This window comes from Orcinus orca, chromosome 10 (assembly GCF_937001465.1).
Source record: "Orcinus orca chromosome 10, mOrcOrc1.1, whole genome shotgun sequence".
Taxonomy (NCBI): domain Eukaryota; kingdom Metazoa; phylum Chordata; class Mammalia; order Artiodactyla; family Delphinidae; genus Orcinus; species Orcinus orca.
Window position 1 is genome coordinate 69591058 of NC_064568.1, and position 26869 is coordinate 69617926.

At 39.0% G+C, this 26869-nt stretch overlaps 1 protein-coding gene and 1 pseudogene across 3 annotated transcripts in view; one reads left to right on the forward strand and one right to left on the reverse strand.

Moving 5' to 3' along the window:
• Positions 1–26869, forward strand: part of ZFAND3 (zinc finger AN1-type containing 3) — a 320362-nt gene that overhangs the window by 17499 nt on the left and 275994 nt on the right. The gene's annotated exons all lie outside the window — the stretch shown is intronic.
• Positions 15345–17045, reverse strand: LOC101284652 (elongation factor 1-alpha 1-like; annotated as a pseudogene).

Below are 26869 nucleotides of genomic sequence, written 5' to 3' on the forward strand. Positions count from 1 at the left end.
TTCTTCCAATCCAAGAAAATGGTGTATCTCCATCTGTTGGTATCATCTTCAATTTCTTTCAACAGTGTCTTATAGTTTTCTGCATACAGATCTTTTGTCTCCTTAGGTAGGTTTATTCCTAGGTATTTTATTCTTTTTGTTGCAGTGGTAAATGGGAGTGTTTCCTTAATTTCTCTTTCAGATTTTTCATCATTAGTGTATAGGAATGCAAGAGATTTCTGTGCATTAATTTTGTATCCTACTGCTTTACCAAATTCATTGATTAGCTCTAGTAGTTTTCTGGTGGCATCTTTAGGATTCTCTATGTATAGTATCATGTCATCTGCAAACAGTGACAGTTTTACTTCTTCTTTTTCCAATATGTATTCCTTTTTTTTCTTTTTCTTCTCTGATTGCGATGGTAGGACTTCCAAAACTATGTTGAATGATAGTGGTGAGAGTGGACATCTTTGTCTTGTTCCTCATCTTAGAGGAAATGCGTTCAGTTTTTCACCGTTGAGAATGATGTTTGCTGTGGGTTTGTCATATATGGCCTTTGTTATGTTGAGGTAGGTTCCCTCTATGCCCACTTTCTGGAGAGTTTTTATCATAAATGGGTGTTGAATTTTGTCAAAAGCTTTTTCTGCATCTGTTGAGATGATCATATGGTTCTTCTTCTTCAGTTTGTTAATATGGTGTTTAACATTGATTGATTTCCGTATATTGAAGATTCCTTGCATCCCTGGGATAAATCCCACTTCATCATGGTGTATGATCCTTTTAATGTGTTGTTGGATTCTGTTTGCTAGTATTTTTTTGAGGATTTTTGCATCTATATTCATCAGTGATATTGGTCTGTAATTTTCTTTTTTATTTCTTTTTATTTTATTTTTTGTGGTACGTGGGCCTCTCACTGTTGTGGCCTCTCCCATTGCGGAGCACAGGCTCTGATGCGGAGGCTCAGTGGCCATGGCTCAGGGGCCCAGCCGCTCCGCGGCACGTTGGAGCTTCCCGGACCAGGGCACGAACCCGTGTCCCCTGCATCGGCAGGCGGACTCTCAACCACTGCTCCACCAGGGAAGCCCCCCCCCCCCCCGCCACTATTGTGTTACTGTCAATTTCCTCTTTTATACTTGTTAGCAGTTGCCTTACGTATTGAGGTGCTCCTGTGTTGGGTGCATATATATTTATAATTGTTATATCTTTTTCTTGGATTGATCTCTTGATCATTATGTAGTGTCCTTCCTTTGTCGCTTGTAACATTCTTTATTTTAAAGTCTGTTTTATCTGATATGAGTGTTGCTACTCTAGCTTTCTTTTGATTTCCATTGGCATGGAATATCTTTTTCCATTCCCTTGCTTTCAGTCTGTATGTGTCCCTAGGTCTGAAATGGGTCTCTTGTAGACAGCATGTAGATGGGTCTTGTTTTTGTATCCATTCAGCCAGTCTGTGTCTTTTGCTTGAGGCATTTAATCTATTCACGTTTAAGGTAATTATTGATATGTATGTTCCTATGACCATTTTCTGAATTGTTTTGGGTTTGTTTTTGTAGGTCCTTTTCTTCTCTTGTGTTTCCCACTTAGAGAAGTTCCTTTAGTATTTGTTGTAGAGCTGGTTTGGTGGTGCTAAATTCTCTTAGCTTTTGTTTGTCTGTAAAGCTTTTGATTTCTCCATGGAATCTGAATGAGATCCTTGCTGGATAGAGTAATCTTGGTTGTAGGTTCTTTCCTTTCATCATTTTAAGTATATCATGCCACTCCCTTCTGGCTTATAGAGTTTCTGCTGAGAAATCAGCTGTTAACCTTATGGGAGTTCCCTTGTAAGTTATTTGTCGTTTTTCCCTTGCTGCTTTCAGTAATTTTTCTTTGTCTTTAATTTTTGCCAGTTTGATTACTGTGTGTCTCGGCATGTTTCTCCTTGTGTTTATCCTGTATGGGACTCGATGTGCTTCCTGGACTTGAGTGGCTATTTCCTCTCCCATGTTAGGGAAGTGTTCGACTGTAATCTCTTCAAGTATTTTCTTGGGTCCTTTCTTTCTCTCTTCTCCTTCTGGGACCCCTGTAATGCGAATGTTGTGTTTAATGTTTTCCCAGAGGTCTCTTAGGCTGTCTTCATTTGTTTTCATTCTTTTTTCTTTATTCTGTTCTGCAGCAGTGAATTCCACCATTCTGTCTTCCAGGTCACTTATCTGCTTTTTGCCTCAGTTTTTCTGCTATGGATTCCTTCTAGTGTATTTTTCATTTCAGTTATTGTATTGTTCATCTCTGTTTGTTTGTTCTTTAATTCTCCTAGGTGTTTGTTAAATATATTTTTGCATGTTCTCGATCTTTGCCTCCATTCTTTTTCCGAGGTCCCGCATCTTTTCACTATCATTATTCTGAATTCTTTTTCTGGAAGATTGTCTATCTCCACTTCATTTAGTTGTTTTTCTGGGTTTTATCTTGTTCCTTCATCTGGTACATAGCCCTCTCTGTCTTTTCATCTTGTCTGTCTTTATGTGAATGTGGTTTTTGTTCAGCAGGCTGCACAATTGTAGTTCTTCTTGCTTCTGCTGTCTGCTCTCTGGTGGATGAGGCTATCTAAGAGGCTTGTGCAAGTTCCCTGATGGGAGGGACTGGTGGTGGGTAGTGCTGACTGTTTCTCTGGTGGGCCAGCTCAGTAAAACTTTAATCCTCTTCCCTGCTGATGGGTGGGGTTGGGTTCCCTCCCTGTTGGTTGTTTGACCTGAGGCAACCCAACACTGGAGCCTACTTGGGCTCTTTGGTGGGGCTAATGGCGGACTCTGGGAGGGCTCACGCCAGGGAGTACTTCCGAGAACTTCTGCCGCCAGTGTCCTTGTCCCCACGGTGAGCTACAACCCTGCCCCCTCCCTCCCGACGCCTCTGCAGGAGACCCTCCAACACTAGCAGGTAGGTGTGGTTCAGTCTCCCCTGGGGTCATGCTCCTTCCCATGGTTCCTGATGCGCACACTACTTTGTGTTTGCCCTCCAGGAGTGGAGTCTCTGTTTCCCCGAGTTCTGTCGAAGTCCTGCAGTCAAATCCCACTAGCCTTCAAAATCTGATTCTTTCGGAATTCCTCGTCTCATTGCCGAATCCCCAGGTTGGGAACCTGACATGGGGCTCCGAACCTTCACTCCAGTGGGTGGACTTCTGTGGTATAAGTGTTGTGAGTCACCCACTCAGCAGTTATGGGATTTGATTTTACTGTGATTGCACCCCTCCTACCGTCTCATTGTGGCTTCTCATTTTTCTTTGGATGTGGGGTATCTTTTTTGGTGAGTTTCAGTGTCTTCCTGTAAATGATTTTCCAGCAGCTAGTTGTGATTGTGGTGTTCTTGCAAGTGGGAGTGAGAGCACGTCCTTCTACTCCACCATCTTGGTTCCTACTCTAGGTTATATTTCTAAAAAAACCAAAGCTTGAACTTCCAACATCTTAGATTTTAAGAGGTACCTTGTTCTTAGGTCCTTTAGTTTCTGGTGGACAAGATTGCACTCACCTCATTTGTCTTGATATTTTACTTAATTTTATAGATTTAATCCTCGTTTCTCAGCTTTGGGTTTTCTAGAAAGAAGTCTGTTTAGTCTGCACTTCCATCCCTATAAATATTTAGATGTCTTTTCTGAAGTCTTTCCAATTGCATGTTATATTTTTGAAGTGCATCTATGTTGCTGAAGACAATAGATAGATATATTCTCTCTATTCCCCCCTACCTCCTGCCCATAGGTTGGGATGGCATAGAAAGAAACTGATCATGTGGGAGGTAGTAAAATTTGTTTCTTAAAAATAAAGTTCAGTATATATTTAGGAAAAATTAAGTGAGATCTGAAGTAATATGAGGGCACACACTTCTTGGCCGATACTGATTTGTACTGTTTTACTCATTATTATGGTTGTGTGTCAGTATGACACAGAAGAGAGTACATATTAGTCCATACGTAGTGTGATTGAGAGTTAAGGTCAAACTGCATTTTTCAGGTATTGTGAAAATATTATTTTGCTGCATGTTATGTTCTATAAAGTCTTCCGTTTATTTACCTATGTGACTGCTATGTTATGACTTTAAGGAATTTTAAGCATTTCAACATTTGAATTCTGTGATCAAGGACAGTTGGATCATTTGAATTTTTAGATGAGCTCTTATTAAAGTACAATTGTATACTTTTGTGTTAATGGTAAATACGTTAATGTTAAATATGTGTTAATGGTTAAATACACAAAGATAAACTTTAAATTTGTTTAAAATTATATGGTTTTGGTTTAATAGTCTCATAAGTGTATTGGCAACTTGCTGTTGCTGGATTTTGGAATACCCAGCCTGAAGCTGTTTTGACTCCCTGCTGCTTTACAACATGGAGACTGACAAGAAGGTCCAGGGCATTGGCTGGATCTGCAGACAAGGACAACTTGCAGTATTTTAACCCAGAAAGATTAGAAAGGTGGTGCTTGATCTCCTGGCTCAGAATTTCATGCATGTTTGAAGTGCTGCTGCTGCTATTTGTTTCAGCTAAAACCTTGGGATTATCATTTTCTAGTTAAGAGATTGAAAATTTTTGAATATGGCCTTAATATTACATTATTGAACATAGAAAGTACAATTCACATACCTTAAAATTCATCCTTTAAAAGTGTACAATTTAGTGATTTTTAGTATATTCAGAAAGTTGTGCAGCTGTCACCACCATCAAGCTCCAGAAAATTTTTACCTCAAAAAGAAATCATGTACCCATTAGCAGTTACTCCACATTGCTCTTTCCCTCTGGCAGTCACAAATCTAACTCTCTGTTTTTATTGATTTGCCAGTTCTGAACATTTTATATAAATGGAATCATAAAATATGTGGCATTTTGTGTCTGCTGCCTTTCACTTAGTAGAATGGTTTTAAGGTTCATCTGTGTTGTAGCATGTATTAGTACTTCATTTCTTTTTACGGTTGAATAATATTCCTTTGTATGGGTGTACCACATTTTTTTTTTTATTAATTAATTTATTTGATTTTGGCTGCGTTGGGTCTTTGTTGCTGTGCGTGGGCTTTCTCTAGTTGTGGAGAGCGGAGGCTACTCTTCGTTGTGGTGGGCGGGCTCTAGGCGTGCAGACCTCAGTAGTTGTGGCCTGCGGGCTCTGTAGTTGTGGCTCGTGGGCTCCAGAGCGCAGGCTCAGTAGTTGTGGCGCACGGGCTTAGCTGCCCCACGGCATGTGGGATCTTCCTGGACCAGGGCTCGAACCCGTGTCCCCTGCATTGGCAGGCGGATTCCCAACCACTGCACCACCAGGGAAGTCCCGGTATACCACATTTTGTTTATCCACTCATCAGTTGATGGACATTGTGGGTTGTTATCACTTTATGGCTAGTATGAATAATGCCATGAACATTTGTGTACAAGTTTTTGTTTGAACACCTGTTTTCAACTCTCTTGGATATATACCTAGGAGGGGAAGCTGGGTGATACGGTAATTCGATGTTTAACTTTTTGAGTAACTGCCATATTGTTTTCCAGAGTGGCTGCACCATTTTATATTTCCACCAGCAACGTATGAGGGTTCCAGTGTCTCCATATCCTTGCCCATCTTTTTGATTACAGCCATCGTAGTGGGTATGAAGTAGCATCTCATTGTGGTTTCGATTTGCTTTTGCTAATGACTAATGATGTTGAACATCTTTTCATATGCCTCTTGGCCATTTGTATATCTTCCTTGGAGAAATGCTTGTTCAGTCCTTTGTCCATTTTTAAATTGGGTTATGTGCTTTTATTGTTGAGTTATAAACCTTTTTTTATTGGTATATATTTTGGTTACTAGTCCCTTATCAGATATATGATTTACATATACTTTCTCCCATTCTGTAGGTGGTTTTTCACTTTTTTTGAGATAGTGTCCTTTTAGGTGCAGAAGTTTTTAATTCTCATGAAGTCCAATTCATCTTCTTTTTTTTGGTTGCTTGTGTTTTTGATGTCATATCTAAGAAAATGTTGCCTGATCCAAGATCATGAAGATGTACAACTATGTTGTATCATTAAAATTATGTTTTGAAGTCTTAGCTGTTTAAATTGTTGATCCATTTTGAGTTAATTTTTGTATATAGTGTGAGACAGGGTTCCTCCTTTATTCTTTTGCATGTGGGTAATCTGATTGCCCCCACACAATTTGTTGAAAAAACTATTCTTTCCCCATTGAATTGTCTTGGCACCCTTGTCAAAAATCAGTTAACCATAAATGTAAAAGTTTACTTGTGGACTCTCAGTTTTATTCCATTGATGCCTATATCCCACTGTCTTGAATACTTATTTTCTAGTAAGTTTTGAAATCAGAAAGTGTGATTCCTCCAACTTCGTTCTTCTTTATCAAGATTGTTTTGCGTATTTTGGGTCCTTTGCATTTCCATATGAATTTTAGGATCAGCTTGTCAGTTTCTGCAAAACCAGCTAGGAATTTGATAAGGGATTGTATTGCATCTCTTAGGTTAATTTGGGGATTGTTGCCATGTTAACAGTATTTAGTCTTCCTACACTTGAATGTTGGGATATCTTTTCATTTATCTGTGTCTTCAATTTCTTTTACTTTTTTTTTTGGCCGCACCACATGTCATGTGGGATCTTAGTTCCCTGACCAGGGATTGAACCCATGCTCCCTCCATTGGAAGGCAGAGTCTTAACCACTGGACCACCTGGGAAGTCCTATGTCTTCAATTTCTTTTAACAATGTTTTATAGTTTTCAGTGTAGAAGGCTTGCACTCCTTTGTTAAATGTATACCTATTTTATTTGTTTTGATACTCAGTTTCAGATTGTGCGGTGATAGCATATAGAAATACAATTGATTTTTGTGTATTCTTGTATCCTGCAAACTTGCTGAACTTCTTAGCTCCAGTAATTTTTTAGTGAATTCCTTAGGATGTTTCTATATACGAGATCATGTCATCTGCAAATAGGGATAGTTTTACTTCTTTTTTTCCCCCAATCTTTGTAATACAAGGTTAAATAGAAATGATGAAAGCAGACATCCTTGTCTTGTTCTGGATCTTATGGGGGAAGCTTTCAGTCTCGCACCATTAAGTAATGACGTTAGCAGTGGTGATGATTTTAGCTTTTTTGTAAATCCCTTTCATCAGGATGAAGAAGTTCCTTTGTATCCTTAGTTTGTTGAGTTTATTTATTTCTTTATTTTCATGAAGGGGTATTGGATTTGGTCAAATGCTTTTTCTGTGTATAATTCAGACTGTAATGTGGTTTTTTGTCCTTTAATCTTTCACTACATGATCTATTAGTTTGGTTAATTTTCTGATGCTAAACCAGCCTTGCATTCCTGGGATAAATCCTATTTGGTCTTAGTGTATGATCCTTTTTATTTGTTGTTGGATTTGGTTTGCTAGTATTTTACTGAGGATTTTTGTGACTATATGATATTTTGATTTCTAGTTTTGTTTTGTTGTGATATCTTTGTCTGGTTTTGGTATCAGGGTAATACTGGGCTCATAGAATGAATTGGGATGTGTTCCCTCTTCCATTTTTTGGGAAGAGTGTGAAGAATTGGTATTCATTCTTCTTTAAATATTTGTTAAAATTCATCAGTGAATCCATCTGTGCTTGGGCTTTTCTTTGTGGAAAGTTTTAAAATTACCAATTCCATCTCCCTACTTGTAGGTCTTTTCAGATTTTCTAATGTTTCTTGTGAGTTTTAGTACTTTGTGTTTTTTAGAAATTTATCCTTTTCATCAAAGTCATCTTCCCTTATATCTTTTTAATTATCTGTAGCATTGGTTGTGATGTCCTGTCTTTCATTCCTGAGTTTAATAATTTGGGTCTTCTCTCTGTTTTTTCTTGGTCAGTCCAGCTACAAGTTCGTCAGTTTTGTTGATTGTTTTCAAAGAACCAACTTTTTTTTTTTTTTTTTTTTTGCGGTACGCGGGCCTCTCACTGTTGTGGCCTCTCCCGTTGCGGAGCACAGGCTCCGGACGCGCAGGCTCAGCGGCCATGGCTCACGGGCCCAGCTGCTCTGCGGCATGTGGGATCTTCCCGGACTGGGGCACAAACCCGTGTCCTCTGCATTGGTAGGCGGAGTCTCAACCACTGCGCCACCAGGGAAGCCCAAAGAACCAACTTTTAATTTCACTTACTTCATAGTTTTTCTCTTTTTTTATAGCATTACTTTCTGTTCAGCTTTATTATTTCATTTCTTCTGCTTTCTTTACATTTAATTTGCTCTTTTTCTCATGTTTTAAGGTGGAAGATTAGTTTGATTTGAGATCTTTCTTCTTCTTTGATATAGGCATAGACAGGTATAAATTTCCCTCTAAGCACTCCCTTAACTGCATCCTGTAAATTTTGGTATATTGTTTTCATCTCAGAGTATTTTCTAATTTCTTTTTGTTTCAGTCTTTTTTTTTTTTTTTAAGGTGTTAGCTCAAATATACATTAATACTGGAAGCAGTAACCGTTGCTGCCATTTACAGGATGACTGTCACTTTATATGTATTATTTTCCTAATCCTCATAGGAATTGTGTGGTTGTGAAATAGTGGTTTCCTGTTTTACAAACAAGGAAATTGAAGCTTAGTCAGTTTTCTAAGATTTTGCATAGCAAATCAGTGGCCTGACTCCTCAGAGCTTGTATTCCTCTCACTATGCTGCACTCCCACTCTAAACTACTTGGTAAGAGTAGTGGTAATTCCTTTACATAGAAGGTTAAATGCAAGTAGCTGGACTGCATTTAATATTTGTCACATTCTATTCACATATAGCATGCCATCTTTTCTTCCATTTAAACATTTGAAATTTAGACTTTCCCTCCCAAATGTTACAAGGATTTTGGCTGGGCTTGGCTTTTAAATGTGTGTTTTGTGGGAGCCCTGCTGAATCAAAAAAGAGCTTTAAATGGTATTTTGTATTCAGATTCTGATATGAAAGGTAACTTATGTCCACAGTTTGTTAATTCTTGTTTTAGGTAGGTCATTGTTGTGTTGAAGAGCAAGTGTTTAAATATTTTCATCTTTATTTTTTATTTTTTTTGTACAGTTGAATTGCTTGTGGGACAAAGAAGAGCCTTTGTTGACCCTTGGAAAAATTGGTCAAGGGAATTAGTATGCATTTCCTGCCTCTTACCAGATTTCTGTTTTTATAAGGTTGTATAAAGGATACATTTTTGTATCTTTTGTAATTTATAATGGTGCTGAGCACCTTATAACTAATCAGTAAATAGTGAATGATGAAGGCCTTGGGGTAAACTTTAATCAGCCCCTTTTTGTTTCTTTTGTCCACAGGGTATGTGGTGATTATAAACTTTGAGCTTAGAATTTTAGGCTTAAACTAAATTTTTTAGAAGAAAGTTCATTTTTTCATCTTCAATCACTACTTTAAAAAAAAGAGAGGGAGAGAATTTTTTTTTTTTGAGAGGGAGAGAAATTGTACTCTTAAGTATGTCTCAGTTTTCTGCAGATGACCCTGTCTTCAAGTATGGTACTATTTCCCATTTGAATGAATAATCTTTTTTGTTTATTTTGCAGATTATGTTCATTATGGGTTATTATAAGGTATTGGGTATAATTCCCTGTGCTATATAGTAAATCCTTATTGGTTATCTATTTTAAGTATAAAATATCTGTTAATCCCATATTTGTCCTTCCCCCGCCTCCCCTTGGTAACGTAAGTTTGTTTTCTGTCTGTGAGTCTGGTTCTGTTTTGTATATTGATTCATTTGTATTATTTTTTAGATTCCACATATAAATGATATATTTATTTGTCTTTCTCTGACTTATTCTCTAGGTTCATTCATGTTGCTGTAAATGGCAATATTTTTTTATGGCTGAGTAATGTTCTATTACATATATACATATATATTTTATATATATATAATATATATATGTATATATATATCACATCTTCTTAAGCCAGTCTTCTGTTGATGGGCACTTGGGTTGCTTCCATGTCTTGGCAGCTATAAATAGTGCTGCTATGAACATTGGGGTGCATGGATTTTTTCGAATTAAAGTTTTCATTTTTTCCCACTGTATAGCGAGAATTGGAATTGCTGGATCATACGGTAGTTGCACTTTTATTTTATTTTGTAAAATTTATTTTAATTAATTTATTTTTGGCTGCATTGGGTCATTGTTGCTGTGCGTGGGCTTTCTCTAGTTGCAGTAAGTGGGGGCTGCTCTTTGTTGCGGTGCGCGGGCTTCTCATTGCGGTAGCTTCTGTTGCGGAGCATGGTCTCTAGGTGCATGGGCTTCAGTAGTTGTGGCTCTCAGGCTCTAGAATGCAGCCTCAGTAGTTGTGGCACCCGGGTTCAGTTGCTCTGTGACATGTGGGATCTTCCCGGACCAGGGCTCGAACCCATGTCCCCTGCACTGGTAGGTGGATTCATAACACTGTGCCACCAGGGAGGTCCCTACTTTTAGTTTTTTAAGGAACCTCCGTACTGTTTTCCACAGTGGCTACACCAATTTACATTCCCACCAACACGAGGGTTCCCTTTTCTCCACATCCTCTGCAGCATGTATTGTTTGTAGACTTTTTGATGATAGCCTGAAATGAATGATCTTAAAGTTATGCTGAATCTGTTGAGTAGCTATAGGGATTAGGAGAAATTTATTTTCAAAACCACGATGAGGTTGGTCGTGATATAAAGCCTTAGGTGCTGCTGCTGATCTTCATGGGGAATCTGTTTGAAATGGACAAGATAATTTACTTGGTGATAACTGCTTGAATTAGGGCCTTTTTAATTGTGTAGTAGTGTTGTGAACATTGGATTTGCAAGAGGTATTTAGTAGCACTCCCAGAATAATGCCAATAAGCCATTAAACTCAACAGTGTCTGTCTCCCCTATTACTTTGTGTACTTGAATGTGGGTGAGACAAAAAGACCTGTTGTAAATGGGGGATAGTAGTTCTTGACTCATAGAGATATCTGTGAGTCAACACTAATCACTGTGGGTCAGGTGTTTGTACTGGAAAGTTCTCTTAAGTGACCTTATTCCTTTATGGTAATGATCTGTTTAAATAATTCTTTCCTTATTTGTCCAGCAGCACAAGTGGTTTTGAGAGGTTGTTAGTAGCATCATGGAATCATAATAATATATTACACTTGTGTAGAACTTTATTTTTAAAATGCTTTCATGTATGTTATCTTAGTTATCCTCACAAGCCTGTTTTGGGCAAGACAGATATCGGAATTTTACAGGTGAGAAAACCAGCTGGCTGCTTCAGGCATGGTTACCTTCACAAGGTTGGTGTTGCTTTTCTTTTTCCTTTAAATTACAAATTTACACTTACTTAAAAAAAAATTAATTTATTTTTGGCTGCATTGGGTCTTTGTTGCTGCGCATGGGCTTTCTTTAGTTGTGGCAAGTGCGGGCTACTCTTCATTGAGGTGCGCAGGCTTCTCATTGTGGTGGCTTCTCTTGTTGTGGAGCATGGGCTCTAGGTGTGTGGGCATCAGTAGTTGTAGCACACGGGCTCAGTAGTTGTGGCTCGCGGGCTCTAGAGCACAGGCTGAGTAGTTGTGGCACAGAGGCTTAGTTGCTCTGGATCGAACCCCTGTCCCCTGTATTGGCAGGCGGATTCTTAACCACTGCGCCAACAGAGAAATCTTGGTGTCTGTTTTTGAGACATTGCTGTCTGTGGCCTGGTCCTTTGCTTCCCAAACTAGAAACTTATATTGAAGGTTTCCTAAGACTTTTGGGGAGGTAATTATGCTAACCAGACTCGTAAGAGACCAGTTGATTAGAAAAACCAGAGATAAGAGGAAGATTAATTACATTAATAAAGCACGGAACCAATTGATTAAAAGCTTTTTAGGCTGTACTTCATCTGTGACTGTAATGCTTTTATATGTTTGCCTCAGTCCAGAGCATCCCTTTTGTGAATTCAGGGTACTTGAGGAACAGTAACTGGTTAGAAGTTTGTTGGGTGATAGAAGAATCAGCACAGAGGGAACTGGATGGTCTTGAGTAAATATTTTACTCCAGTAATGAAGGTGGGTAATGATAGTCCCTATTCCAAAGAGAGGCTCCAAATGAGACTTAATTCTTTGAGTAATAGCTTAATGGAAAGAGACTTTTTCTAATATCAAATTTTCTTTTTTTGCCTAACATTTTATCATGAAATAATTGTATTTATCATGAAAAACAAAAATTGAAAGAATTGTACACAAATTGTACACCTGCTTACCACCTAGATTCTGTAATAGTTTGCTTTATTTGCTTTCTACTCTGCTATCTTATTTTTTTATTTTCCAAGTAAATTGCAGACATCGGTACATTTACCCCCAAATATTTCAGTATGCATATTATTAACTTTTTAACTTTTTTAAAAATTTGAAGTACAGTTTAGAGTGGAAAACAGAAAAATCTTAAGTATACTGTTTGATGAGTTTTGACACATGTACTTATCTGTGTAACCCAAACCTCTATCAAGATATACATCATACTGTATATACTATATTATATTGTACTCTCACTGTGAAAAGTTCCTTCATGTTTGTTTCCAGTCATTCTGCTCCCTGTTCTTCCCTCCCTGGGAAAAATTTTTTTCCTACTGTAGATCAGTTTTGCCTGATTTGGAAGTCATGTAAATGGAATCACATGGTATGTGCTCTTTATAAGGCTTCCTTGACTCAGTGTAATGTTTTGATATTCATTAGTCTTGGATATATCAGTAGTTTGTTCCTTTTTATTGTGTACTTTTTAATAGTATCTATTGTGTGAATATACCTATTTTGTTTCTCTGTTCTCCTGTTTATAGATACCCTAATTTGCTTTTTAATTATAACTACAAAAGTCACTTATCACCAAGCATTCTTACCTGACATCAGGAAATGGGCTAGAATTGATTGTAATTTTCTTAAGTAACTTTGTATTCCAGCCTTGTTTTTTCTAGTTGCCTTGATTTGATTTTAGGTATGGTTTGTGAGATACCCTAGCCCTTTGCGCACCCAGTTGCAAAACCGTCTGATCCATTATGTGTTGATTTCTACTAGGGGATGATTTTTTTTAAATCTTAGTGCCTTTATCCCACTGTCTGCTGACTATTAAGGTGATTTGCTTTTTAAACAAAAGTGTGCCTGTCCTCACTTGTCCAATTTTGTAAAATCCTGCCTGTCTCCCTGAAGCCAAAGGCAACACTGAGAGCTAATATGAGAGTTTTGTTTTGGGAACTTTGTGGTCCACTGTATTCTTGTTCAGAGACCGTGTTTGCCTAATGACTTGACATTTGAGCCTGTTTTGCATTTACTTGGCATTTTTCTCATTAAAAAAACCTTTAATATATCGAACAATCTTTGGTAAACGAGACCTTTTTTCCCTTTCTTCTCTGGATCAGACATCCCATGTTTCTTTAACACAAAGCTCTGATAATTTTTCTACTATCAGTGTGGATCCTTGTAGTTTCTTAAAAAAAACCCAAAAAACGGATTGGAACATATCCCCAAAGTTAATAGATGTCTAACTAATGCTGGGTGTAATAAGATTATCTCTTAGGGCTTCCCTGGTGGCGCAGTGGTTGAGAGTCCACCTGCCGATGTAGGGGACACGGGTTCATGCCCCAGACCGGGAAGATCCCACATGCCGCGGAGCGGCTGGGCCTGTGAGCCATGGCCGCTGAGCCTGCGCGTCCGGAGCCTGTGCTCCGCAACAGGAGAGGCCACAACAGTGAGAGGCCCGCGTACTGGGGAAAAAAAAAAAAAAGATTATCTCTTAACTTCACACGCGTTATACTGCTTTAAAAATAACGCTACATGATTCCCTCTCCTCAATCTCTTGCTCTCCAACTTGCCCTGTATTATTACTATATTTAGCATGGGTGATCCTTTGGTCATTTGTTTTTTTTTTTTAAAGAAGATGTTGGGGGTAGGAGCTTATTAATTAATTTTATTTTTGCTGTGTTGGGTCTTCGTTTCTGTGCGAGGGCTTTCTCTAGTTGTGGCAAGCAGGGGGCACTCTTCATCGCAGTGCGCGGGCCTCTCACTATCACGGCCTCTATTGTTGCGGAGCACAGGCTCCAGACGCGCAGGCTCAGTAGTTGTGGCTCACGGACCCAGTTGCTCCGCGGCATGTGGGATCCTCCCAGACCAGGGCTCGAACCCGTGTCCCCTGCATTAGCAGGCAGATTCTCAACCACTGCACCACCAGGGAAGCCCCCTTTGGTCATTTTTGACTCATCTTTTTTTTAACATCTAAATTTGCTAAACCGTACTTACATTATTCTTTGTTTATCAAGTTTTTATAGAACTCATTTATCAGTTCATATTTTATCTTGATTTGTGTATTGTGTATTTTCCTCTGAGAGAAACTAAATTGGAATATTAGGGTTTAGTAAGTGGAATAACTTGAATCTGAGATCATAAGACTCTAATAAATGATGTTTTGGAAGAAATATTGGTAGTTGGAACTTGCTGAACTTTTGTTTCTATCCTTTTAGGGAGTCTGCTGATAAACTGAGGGTTGGGAAGGGCCCTTGCAAGTGCTTATAGCTAACAGTGAGTCCTCAATGCTTAATGATACGTCAGAGAAGAACCTAACAAAACCTGTGATAATTTCAAAAACTTGTAACTTTTCTTGTGGTTATTTACTTTCCACTTTGGTTCTTTACTTGACATTAATAACCAGAAGCAGAGCAAAATGTTCTGAATTTCATCTTTCCTTTATCTGTTTCCTGATGGAATTTCTTAGGAGCAAGGAATTGGTCTAAAGAGAATAGGTTAGAGATATGAATAGTTTATGAAAACTTAAAGATATTCAGGGGAGAAACTATTCTCCTTTTTTTTCAGCCCCTCATCTTTCTGATTTGACTTTTTGCCAATCTTTTTCATATGCATCCAGCCGTGTTGCTAATTTTTTGGGGTTTGGGAGTAAGGCAGAGGCCTCAAGAGGAGAACACCATGGGAAATGGTTTGCAAGGAGGCCTAGCACAGAGTTGCTGGAGGCATGGGGGAAGTTCTGAAACTGTTCTCCTTTTACCTAGTACCCGTCAAAGCTTGAAAGAAGGAAGTCAAAGCAGTTTCCACTTTCACAGTCCTCCTCCCTTTGCTGGGCACTGTGTTAACTGGAAGTGCCATACTGTGCAGGAGAATGTGGCTGGTAGGATGAGAAAGAGAAATAAGTTAGAGCCCAGGGTCTACTCATTGTTAAAAATAGGTATCTATTTGGGGGCTGATACTGTCTTTCATTCTGTGAAAGCATAGCTAAGAATGGCATTTGCCATCATCTTAGTGCACCAAAAAGGCATTTAAAAGTTGTTAGGACTACAATGGTTTGGTTTTTTTCAAAGGAAGTATCTTTTTAAAAATGTAAAAGTATTACATGCTTATTTTAAGCAAGTCAGAGTTGTATATAGCATAAAATGAAAGTTGTTTCTTACTTCCTTTTTAAAATTTTTCTCATTAAACTTTTTTATTGGGTCTCAAATTCTGTGACAGAGTTTTGGTCAGGTTGTTTCCATTAAAAAGTACTGATTTTAAAAACTAATAAAACTGCCACGCACAAAACAAATGGTTCACAAAACATTCTCCTTTCCTTCTGAAGGTTTTACGATGCATTGTTATCATTAACCAGTCTTTTGCTATTAAACTTAAATGGCCAATTGAGACAGTTCTGAGACCGTTCTTCCACCACTGATTAAGACTGGGGTGGCAGGTATTGGGAGTAATATTCATTTAGCTTTCTGAGCTTTCTGGGCAGACTTGGTGACCTTGCCACCTCCAGCTGCCTTCTTGTCCACTGCTTTGATGACACCCACAGCAACCGTCTGTCTCATGTCACGAACAGCAAAATGGCCCAGAGGAGGATAGTCAGAGAAGCTCTCAACAGACATGGGTTTGCCAGGAACCATATCAATGATGGCAGCATCACCAGATTTCAAGAATTTGGGGCCATCTTCCAGCTTTTTCCCAGAATGACGATCAGTCTTCTCCTTCAGCTCAGCAAACTTGCAAGCAATGTGAGCTGTGTGATAATCCAGCACAGGTGCATATCCACCACTGATTTGGCCTGATAATCACCTGAGCTGGGAAGCCAGCTGCTTCTGTCGGTGGGTCATTTTTGCTGTCACCAACTGCATTGCCACGATGAACATCTTTGACAGACACGTTCTTGGCATTGAAGCCCACATTGTCCCCACGAAGGGCTTCACTCAAAGATTCATGGTGCATTTCAGCAGACTTCACTTCAGTTGTCACGTTGACTGGGGCAAAGGTGAGCACCATGCCAGGTTTGAGAACACCAGTCTCCACTCAACCCACAGGGACAGTGCCAGTACCACCAATTTTGTAGATGTCCTGGAGGGGCAAAGGCAAGGGCTTGTCAGTTGGGCAAGTTGGTGGCAGGATGCAATCCAGAGTTTCAAGCATTGTGGTTCCACTGGCATTGCCATCTTTACGGGTGACTTTCCATCCCTTGAACCACAGCATGTTAGCGCTTGGCTCCAGCATGTTGTCACCATTCCAGCCAGAAATTGGCACAAATGCTACTGTGTCGGGGTTGTAGCCAATTTTCTTAATATAGGTGCTGACTTCCTTAACAGTTTCCTCATATCTCTTCTGGCTGTAGGGTGGCTCAGTGGAATCCATTTTGTTAACAACAGTTTCAGACCCAGAGTGTAGGCCAGAAGGGCATGCTCACGGGTCTGCCCATTGTTGGAAATACCTGCTTTAGATTCACCACCACCAGCAGCAACAATCAGGACAGCACAGTCAGCCTGGGATGTGCCTGTAATCATGTTTTTGATGAAGTCTCTGTGTCCTGGGGCATCAATGATGTTCACATAGTACTTGCTGGTCTCGAATTTCCATAGGGAGATATCAGTGGTGATGCCACACTTGCTTTCAGCTTTCAGTTTGTCCAAGACCCAGGCATACTTGAAGGAGCCCTTTCCCATCTTGGCAGACTCTTTCTCGAACTTTTCAGTGGTTCTCTTGTCGATCCCACCACATTTGTAGATCAGATGGCCAGTAGTGGTAGACTTCCCCGAATCTACGTGTCCAATGACAACGATGTTGATGTGGGTCTTCTCCTTTCCCATTTTTGCTTAGGTTTAGTGGTGGTTTTCATGACACCTGTGTCCTGGCGGCAAACCCATTGTGAAAAAGGCCTCACTTCCTTTTTAAATACTACTTTCCGGAGATGACTGCTTCCTGGTATCTAACCTTCCAGACCAGAGGGTTTTCTTTGGTTTAAAGAATCAGTGCATCACTTGGGTATACTCAAGGAGTTTGATTTTATAACCTTTCAGAGGAACTTGACTGATGTTAGGTCACTTTGCATTTCTTAGGAGGAATTAGGACACTTTGGTCATCTTTTTTATGCTCTGAGAGTTGACAGCATATTCTGTTAGAAACCTTTCCAATACATTGTAACTTCTGAGTTTTTATTTCCTTTTATAAGTGAAACAGTATTTTGGTTGTGGTGTGGTGAAAGCCCTGAAAGCTGGAGCTGAGACATGGTTACTGTTCCAGTTATCTGGTGCTTCTTAGCAAACTACTCTAAAATTTAGGGCCTTAAAAAAGCAATTTATTATTATTTCACACAGTTGACAGGCTCATCTGGAAACTGGTGTAGCATCACTTCTTCCATATTGTAATGGTCAAAGCAGTTACCTGCCCAGATTCAAGGGGGCGGGAGTGGGGATGGGGACTGGACTGCATCTCTCAGTCAGAGGCCTAGCAGAGAGTTGGGGGCCATCTTTAATCTTCTACTGGTGGCGTGGCTGATGCAGTGGCAATCTTGAGAGGGAGAGGTAATAATTACAGAACACCCTTCTCATTACTCATTCGTCTTCTGGGTTAAAATTCACCATGCTTAGGCACAAGGTAAATTAATTTTGTTGTTGGTGGTAAAGGGGTAGAAAACATGAATAAAATTTGTTTACGGGAAAGGTTTTTAATGATGTAAGAAAATAAACTCTAGAGGAAGAACGTAAGATTTCCTAGTCCCCACTCCCCTCGAGGAAACATACGTAACTTATTCTTTTAAGAATTGCTGTATTGCTTTTTCTTACTGAGAACGATGATAACTTGCAGAATTTAAGAAAATGGTTTTTGAAGCAGGTTGATATATTGCATGTGTCATCAAGGGAGACAGGTATGCCAATCCCCACTTCCTCAGAGACTTGCTAGGCCAGACATCCCTTTCCTGTAACTCAGTCCCCTCTAAATATATCCTCTTAGACATTGTAAAGTGCTTTGGGAAATGATGATGAAGTGGGTTGAAGGTAGCATGGTTCATAATTTTTCCAACTCTTTGGCTTAAAATGAGCCCCCTTGTTTATCCTTCAAGATGTGTACTTTTTAGAGACTTAATGGGAAGGTTTTTCTTTTCCTGGTTGGATTTTAAAAATGAAATTCTCCTTGTGTAATTTGTTTTAGAACTTGAACTGCCCTGCATTTTGGAGTGTGTGGAGTGTTCTCTTACCCCTCTGTATCTGTGCTTTTGCAGTTCCCTCTGTTACAGTATCTCTCCCATCACATACCCAGGCCCTTATTAACTACCTGTGAAACTTTTTCTCATTCCACAGTATTCATGTTGGTTTTCATTTGTTCCTCTTACAGCACTGACTTATCATGTATACGTGTTGGCGTTCATTCTAAACTGTTTGAGTGCTGAGACCATCTCAGTCATCTTTACTGCTTATTGCTTATGCTTTGCTTAAATTTAATGTGTTGAATGAAATGTACTACTAGGTGCACAATATTCCACTAAACCTGAGGCTTAGCAGAAACTAACACTGGAGTGTTATAAAAAATTAGAAGATGATAATATGAAGAAAGTTACTGAGCACCTAATAATGGCAACTGATATTTCTATAGCACTATACAAACTATTTCTGCCTAAGTTTAATTGTATACTTTTGACTTCTCTTGGAGGGTTGCAGATATTTCCTCTCCTTAACAGATGAGTAAAGAGAGTATGGAATTTGCTCAAGCTCACTCATCTAGAAAGAGGTGGAGCTAGAACTCAAATCTACTTAATTGTCTGAGACAATCCTGTAATGTATGCTTGTGATTTTTATTCAGGTAGGTTCTGCTTTAAGAAGAAACAGGATCTGAAGATACAAAATGGATTGAAAGATGATAATTGAATTCTGGGCTTTACTAAAAGAATTTCTTCATTATTTCTAGCAATATATTAACCAGAGATTTAATTTGCAACAGTTTGATTTTTGTTATCCATCGGCAATATACTGGATGTGAAAGTTCCTTTTTATATTTAAGAGGCTTTAAGAAGAGTAACTTTTAACTTGTGTAAAGTTATTTGCCCAAATTAACAAGTGCTAACAAAATCTCATCAGTTAGCTTCATACTAGACAGAGTATTATTCTATTAGACAATCAGAGCACTACAGACATGCAAAAAATGATTTGAGTGACTATTTCTCAATTCTCTGTAGTATGGTGTGTAATTAGTGTAATTCTGCATGCATAAGAGAGAAGTTAATCTATTAATACACAAAGGATGGCTTAGGGAGTAGGTCGACAAACTGCTCCTCAGCTAAATCTAGCCAAAGAACTAAGAAATTTTTTATAAGAATCGTTTTATGTTTTAAAATCATTGAAGAAAATAATTCTGTGAATATTATATGAAATTCAAATTTCAGTGTCTGTAAAGTTTCATTGGAACAGTTACCTCATTCCTTTACTTAATTGTTGGCAGCTGCTTTCAAGCTCCAATGGCAGAATTGAATAGTGACAGAGACCCTGTGGTCTGAAAAGCTTAAAATATTTACAGAAAAGGTTTGCCAACCTGTGCCTTAGGGCATTAGTGCTTAATTTTGTCCTGTGGAACCTCAGTTGAGAAAGGCTAAGCTTACCAATGAAGACACCTGTTCAATTGCTGCGGTAGTTAAGAGTATTTGTATTTAAGAGGAGCACTATATGTATCACAACTGTTCTGAGAATTTGATCCTTTCTTTGCTCTGGAACGATGTTCTTTTGTCACTTGGCTTTGACAGTTGCAGCTTGGATTGGGCACCCAAGTTTTATTTTGTTCTAATGTCCTGAGGTTGACTAATTCATTGTATCTGACGCTTTGCAAAGCACTTTTTTTTAATGACTTACATTGAGATTTGCTTTTGAGAAGCGACTAATTGGCAGTTCCAAACTGGACAGATTGAGGCCAGGTAAAGCCTGTAGGTGCCTGTCAGGCAGCAGTGAAGTTAAAAATCACCTGCTGTCAACACTAGGGAATTTTACTACCATTTTCATTTTTTGAAAAAATGAAGGATCATTAGATTCCTGGAGTTGCAGCACTAAATGGGGAAACTGGGTAGTTTGTCTCTGTGGAATGTTCCTTTTGTTTCTGTAGCCTAATCATGAATTACTCTCTGCTAACCTCTTTCTGGCTTTGGTTAAAAATCATTTTTCTGGTAAGTTTGTTAATTAGGAAATGTAGAAATAGAACTGCTTGAGTTGTCATAACTTAAACTAGCCATGGAACTTTTAAACGGAAGAGGGAGCTAATGAAGACTTGTTTGAAAAAACAGGGGAGGGATGTTTTTGCTGCCTTAGCGCTGGTAGTTTTGTGTTACATGAAGCTGAAGACAATTATAGATGGGGATAAGGACTGTTGAGGAGAAAGCTGTCGACTTCTTCCTTTCAACTTCTGTTTTGTAGGGAACTTTTATAACTTTGATCTAGTTTTGACAAGTGAGGTTCTTCGACATCCTGTTTTCCTGTAGAAGTAGATCTTTAAACAAAAAATCAACTCCAAGGTTTGACAGAAGTCTTAAAGCATATCAGTGAATAGTGTCTTATTATTTGGGTAATTAGAATAAATTGCCTTGCAGGTTGAAGGAATTAGCTCAGATTCTACATTCCTACTGCCCTTCAGCAGTAGCAGCAGATGGCCAGAAAGTTGGAGTGAAGATGGTGGGAAAGGTGGGGAGTGTAGATCCATCACATCCTAGAGCCAGAGCTGTCCTTTTAGAGTTGCTTTGTGCTAGTTCTTTTTTCTTTTTTTTTTTTTTTTGGTCTGCCTTTCCCCTACCCCTTCTTTGGGGAAGGCGGGTGGTAAGTAATTTATAAACACTTATTTTCCCCAAATGATTTGCCTCATTTAATAATTTATGCTTGTGCCATCAGTATCTTGACTTTGTTTAAAACTTCATCATATTTAAGATGAAATAGAGTTGTGGTAATAGCAGGAAAATGTCCTGAAGTATAGCCAATGGACTTACAACTTGATATATCAAGTGCCTGTGGGAGGGATTATGATGGTCCCAAGGAAAGAGTGAGTGAGACTTTCTGGGTCCTGCTACCCTCCCCCCTCCTTTCCCGTAGTCTCATCTAGATGTGGTCTCTTTCTCTGCCAAATCCCTTCCTCTCTGCTCCCTTCTCCTCCTCCCTGCTGCTGCCACTACTGCCTGCTGTGGGTGAAGTGGCTGTGTTGTGTCTAATTAGCAAGTTGAGCAATGGATTATGAGAGAGAACATTGCATTCACCCTGGGCACAGCCTTGGCAGGTTTACTACTTCAGTAGGGGCTTGCTTTTAGCCCTTGAGTATCTTACCGAAAACGGAAGATAGATTGGAATAAAACATAGGTGATTGAAACATAACCAGTGATAGTTGTACATAAGTACTAACAGAAGCAAGATGGTTTTCTTTCAGCTCCTTGGAGCCAGTCAGGAGAGGCTTTTTGGAAGAGGTGAGCTGAGGAAGGATAGACTGAGATTAATAAAGAGATTAAAAGAACAAAACAAAACTGGGATTAGGAGTGGGAGTGGGGGTCAGTCAATTAACACATACTCTACTGTTCATTTTGTGCCTGACATGGTTCTAAGCACTGGGGATACAAGTCCCTGCCCTCATGTAGCCTGCGTGAGGGTGATGCATCTTATGGGTGATAGAGTTATTTAATGTGGTAGAGGGCATAAGTGGGGGTTTGGTGGGAAATAAGAGAGGTGGAATACCCCCCCCCACTTAAAAAAAGACCATGGTTAGTAATTTAAATATGATTTATAAGACAATTGGAAGGTGGTCTCATTAGGAGGCCTCTGAGGGACTATAATATATATATTTTTTAACATCTTTATTAGAGTATAATTGCTTTACAATGGTGTGTTAGTTTCTGCTTTATAACGAAGTGAATCAGTTATACATATACATATGTCCCCATATCTCTTCCCTCTTGCATCTCCCTCCCTCCCACCCTCCCTATCCCACCCCTCTAGGTGGTCACAAAGCACCGAGCTGATCTCCCTGTGCTATGCGGCTGCTTCCCACTAGCCATCTATTTTACGTTTGGTAGTGTATATATGTCCATGCCACTCTCTCACTTTGTCCCAGCTTACCCTTCCCCCCCCCGCCCCGTATCCTCAAGTGCATTCTCTAGTAGGTCTGCATCTTTATTCCTGTCTTGCCCCTAGGTTCTTCTGACCATTTTTTTTTTTTTTTTAGATTCCATATATATGTGTTAGCATACGGTATTTGTTTTTCTCTTTCTGACTTACTTCACTCTGTATGACAGTCTCTAGGTCCATCCACCTCACTACAAATAACTCAGTTTCGTTCCTTTTTATGGCTGAGTAATATTCCATTGTATATATGTGCCACATCTTCTTTATCCATTCATCTGTTGATGGACATATAATGTTATTAATACAGCATTTGAGAAAGAAGAATCCTTCTGTGACATACAGAGAATTGGAGTTCAGGGGTTTGGAAGTAGAGGCAGCCCCCTGCCCCTGGGCCCCTAAAAGTTTCATTTGGTTTTGTTTTATTTTTTTGCCTTTTTGGGAGTAAATTTCTGCTGTCAATATTCAGAGGATCAATAGGGATAGGGAAGAGGGTAGAATTCTGCTTCTGAGAGCTCTCTGAATTTAGTCTGGCCACTCGTATTTTTGATGGTTATGTCCCTGATCTGTCAGCTACAGCAGAGTTAAAAGGTATAAATTATTTCCATGGTGTGGTGGAATCTTAAGGTACAAATTACATACAGATCAGGTAAATCATTAGATACATAGACTTTTTCACTTCTCATTGAGACAGAGGTCAAAGTCTTTATTTATTAACTTCCTAGGTTCTTGAAAAAGCATGGCAGTTTTCTATTTTGGCCTCAGAGCTTGTACAAGGTCAAATCACAGTTCCTTATAGCTGCAGTTTCCTTGACCCTGTTATTAAATTCTCAATTTTGCCCCTTGAAATTCCTTCACTTTTTCTTTTGGACAGGGTATGTTTCTTAGCTTTTTCTTCACAAAACAGTGTTCTAGCTCTCTCTACGTCCCCATGGACTAGCTCCAAATGACTTTGGCCATCTTGTGTGTACCCTGCCCCCACTCCCCATGCACATTGCCTAATTAAGATTCTTTGGTTACAAGAAACAATTCCATTAACAGTAGTTTAGTAAGGGGTAAAGTTTATTTTAAGGCCGTTCACTCGTTCATTCAACAAACATTTATTGAGTCAGGCATTCTGTGTCAGGCACTATTCTAGGTATTCAAGGATACAGGGAAATCTCAACATTAATCCAAGTGCAAGCTCCATGGTATACTTAATAAACCAGGATTTAAGGAGGCTCAGAGGATCTTAATAATAGGCAAGCTTCAGGGTGTATCACAGTCACCTGATTGCTAGGCCCTATTCCTAGAATAGGGCCAAATAATTAGCATTTCCTACAAGTTCCCTTGCTTGTGATGTGGATGCTGATGCTGCTCCACTGGGGACCACACTTTGACAACTTTAGTAAGCTCCTTTGAGGGATTATCTGATTGATTCACCTCTGACGACATATGGATGTTTTCTGATTTCCTTTTGCCATCGGGGTGTCTGGTATCCATCCTTCATCTAAACAGGAATTTTTCTGGTGGGCAGTTACTCTTGAAGGGCATGATGGTAGATACAGGCCATGAGACATGTCCAGTGAAACATATAACCAACTCTGGTGGGTTGTGTGTTGTCATCTAGTTTCTAGTCATCTAGTTTTCTATATTTTGAGTTCTCTTCCTTTTTTCCTACCCACGCTTTCTTACTGTTTGTAGAACTTCACATTTTCTTTACAAAGTCTGAGTCAGCTTTGGAGGTTCTTTTGGGAGGGAGAGAGTATGATGTTCCAACTTTCTACAACCCTTTTCTCTCTTGAGGCTTAATACAAAGAGGAACACACGTTTACCTCAGTGATTCTCCTTTTGTCCAGATGAGTCAGACCTTCACAGCCAGGAGGATTTTTTTTTTTGGGAGGGGGAGTGTAGTGGAGTGAATTATTTTTTTAACTTTTTGGAAAAAGTTGGAGGCTTATGAGGCTATTGAAGTATGTAGTGCAGATTTGAAGTAGGACTGGGGTATTAGGAAGTAGAGTAGACAAGATAGAGTAGAAGAAACACATAGAGATGAAAAATGTGTTAATGGAAAAGAAACTTTCAGAATTAATATCCTTATTGTAGTTTTCCTAAAACATGCTGTAAAGGATGTCAAGGCAGAGGTGAAACACAGTGGTGAAATAAAACAACCAGTACAGTGGAACAGAAATGTCCAGGAAGAAGCTGTTGGTGGCTTGAATGTGAATTATTTTAGGGTGATTGGAAAGATTTGTGATAGGGAAATGAAGGTACCCCATGAAGCTTGTACTTAGTGGTAGCTTTGCCAGGAATAATAAAAAAAAGAGGAATAGTCATTTCTTATACTAGACTGGTTCTTTCCAGAATGCTTTTACTGTGTTATTTAATCTTCACAGATAAGTTGGATGTGTGTTATTTTTCTTCACTGAGGGTGAAATTTAGTAGAAATTTAACTTGACTTGCTTAAATAAAGCCTAGGTTACTGAGTTCACGAGGCTAGACCTTAAAACCCAAATCTAGCTCATTATTTTTTTCCTTGGAAATGAGGTTCTTTTACTGTTTTGCCAGTCTTAGTTATATCTACGTAGCCGGAAGCCAGTGTCATCTTTGACCCTTTATATCCCCTCCGTTTTTCATCCGTAGTTCACCAAATTGGTCTTCCAGCTATATTTTATATTTTTCTCTCCCTCCTTGCCATCACTGCCACCCTAGGTCAGGCAGCCTCTGCCTTCTGCTTGGCCTGTTATGTCTAAATGGAGCTTCTTACTGGGTTCTGGTCTTTCTCTCATTCATTCATTGATGATCTTCGGAAAACAGACCTGTTTATGTTATTTACCCACCAAAAGAACAGGATGAGTGCTTACTCTTAGAGATGAAATTCAAACTCCTTGGTCTGACTCCAGACTATACTGTTTTACCTAATTACCCAGTTCTATCCACATGTACTTTCCTTGAACCACATAAAACTGTTGTTGTTCCTTACTTATAATATTCTCTGAAGATCTCAAAGTCTTATAATACAGTTATGAATGGATTTCACAATGACCCTGAATCTTAAAATAGAGTTAAAATTTTCTTTGATATTCTTGCTTAAGGCAAGGTCGTATATAAAAATAAAAATATTATAATGTTTTATATAAAATATATAAAATTAAAAAACCTTCTCCAAGAGAGTTAAAATTGGAAAAAAGAGATACTTGGTAGTTACAAGGATAGATTCTCAGCTATTAGGAAAAATTGGTTTCTTAGAATACTCAGGTGCTCGGGGATCTGACCAGTTAGTGTTTTAGCGTAGTTGCACATTTCCTGCTTTGGTTCCTTTCGTAGCTTAATATATTTTTTGCTTTGTTTGGGGCTTTTTGGTTAAAGATTGATTCTTTAAAGCAGGTTGAATTTGTCCCCTGGAGGACATGTGACAATGTCTGGAGATATTTTTAGCTGTTATCACTTAGTGGAGAGAGGTGTTAATGACATCAAGTGAGTAGAGGCCGAGGATGCTGCTAAACATCCTACAATATATAGGACATTCTCCAAAACAAAGGATTACCTGGAAGTGGTCCAGTTTTTGGTCTGTTCAATTCTGTACTGTACCGTTTACTTGAAGTCTTTTTTTTCTACTTGGTCCCATATACCTCCAGATCAAAACCATGTTCCTTTCCTTTTTTAACCCAGTGTGGTATCTTTATCACCTCATGCACCTGTCTTGCTTTTTCTAAACTCCTTGCCTTCTTATTATCTCTTTTCCTGGAATGTCTTTCTGCCTCCTACTCATATACAGTTGACCCTTGAACAAGGTTTGAATTGCTCAGGTCTGCTTATATGCAGATTTTTTTTTTCAGTAGTAAATACTACAGTACTACATAAGCTCTGGTTGGTTGAATCTCCGGATGCGGATGGCTGACTGTAAATTATACGGAGATTTTCGACTGCACATAGAGTCCGTCAGTGCCCCTGACCCCACATAGTTCAGGGGTCATTTGTATTTATAATGTCGCTTAAGACATAATTTTTGTGTTCCCTTAGCATTTGGTGTTAATTTAAACTAAATCATAGTTCTTTAATTTCACATGTTCTTTGTGTACTGCATTTTCTAAACTTTTAAGTTTCTCAGAGGGTGTCCACTCTCTGCTTTTAATCTTTTCTTCACTGTACATGTCTTTGATGGTTTTAGTACTTTTCGAAACCTGGTGGGCTTAGAAGAATATAAAAGAAGAGTTGTGAAAATTTGATTGTGCCTGGTTCTCTTGTAGGTCAGTAATGTCTGTTTTGATGTGGCCTGAATATTTCACTTCATTTTATATGACTAGAAATGCTCCAGCTTAGAATTAAGGGGTTCAGTGTGAGTTGGTTCATTCATATTACTCTATATTTAATATCTAAATGTGATCACTTACATTGGTAGGATAGTTGGGAAAAGAGGACTGGGTAAGATTGCATCATGGGAGACCAGGTTTGGATGGAGTTCTGTAATAGGTGGGCACAAGGGGCAGCATGAGAGCAGGGGGGCACAAACTAGAGGGCAGTCAAAAGATAGCAAAGCAAGCTGCCTATTTAAGAAAATTGCCAAGGGATATTCCTGAGCTTCATAAAAGAAGCTGGATTTTTTTAAAACTTCTGTTTCTTTCTATTGTATGGCTTGAC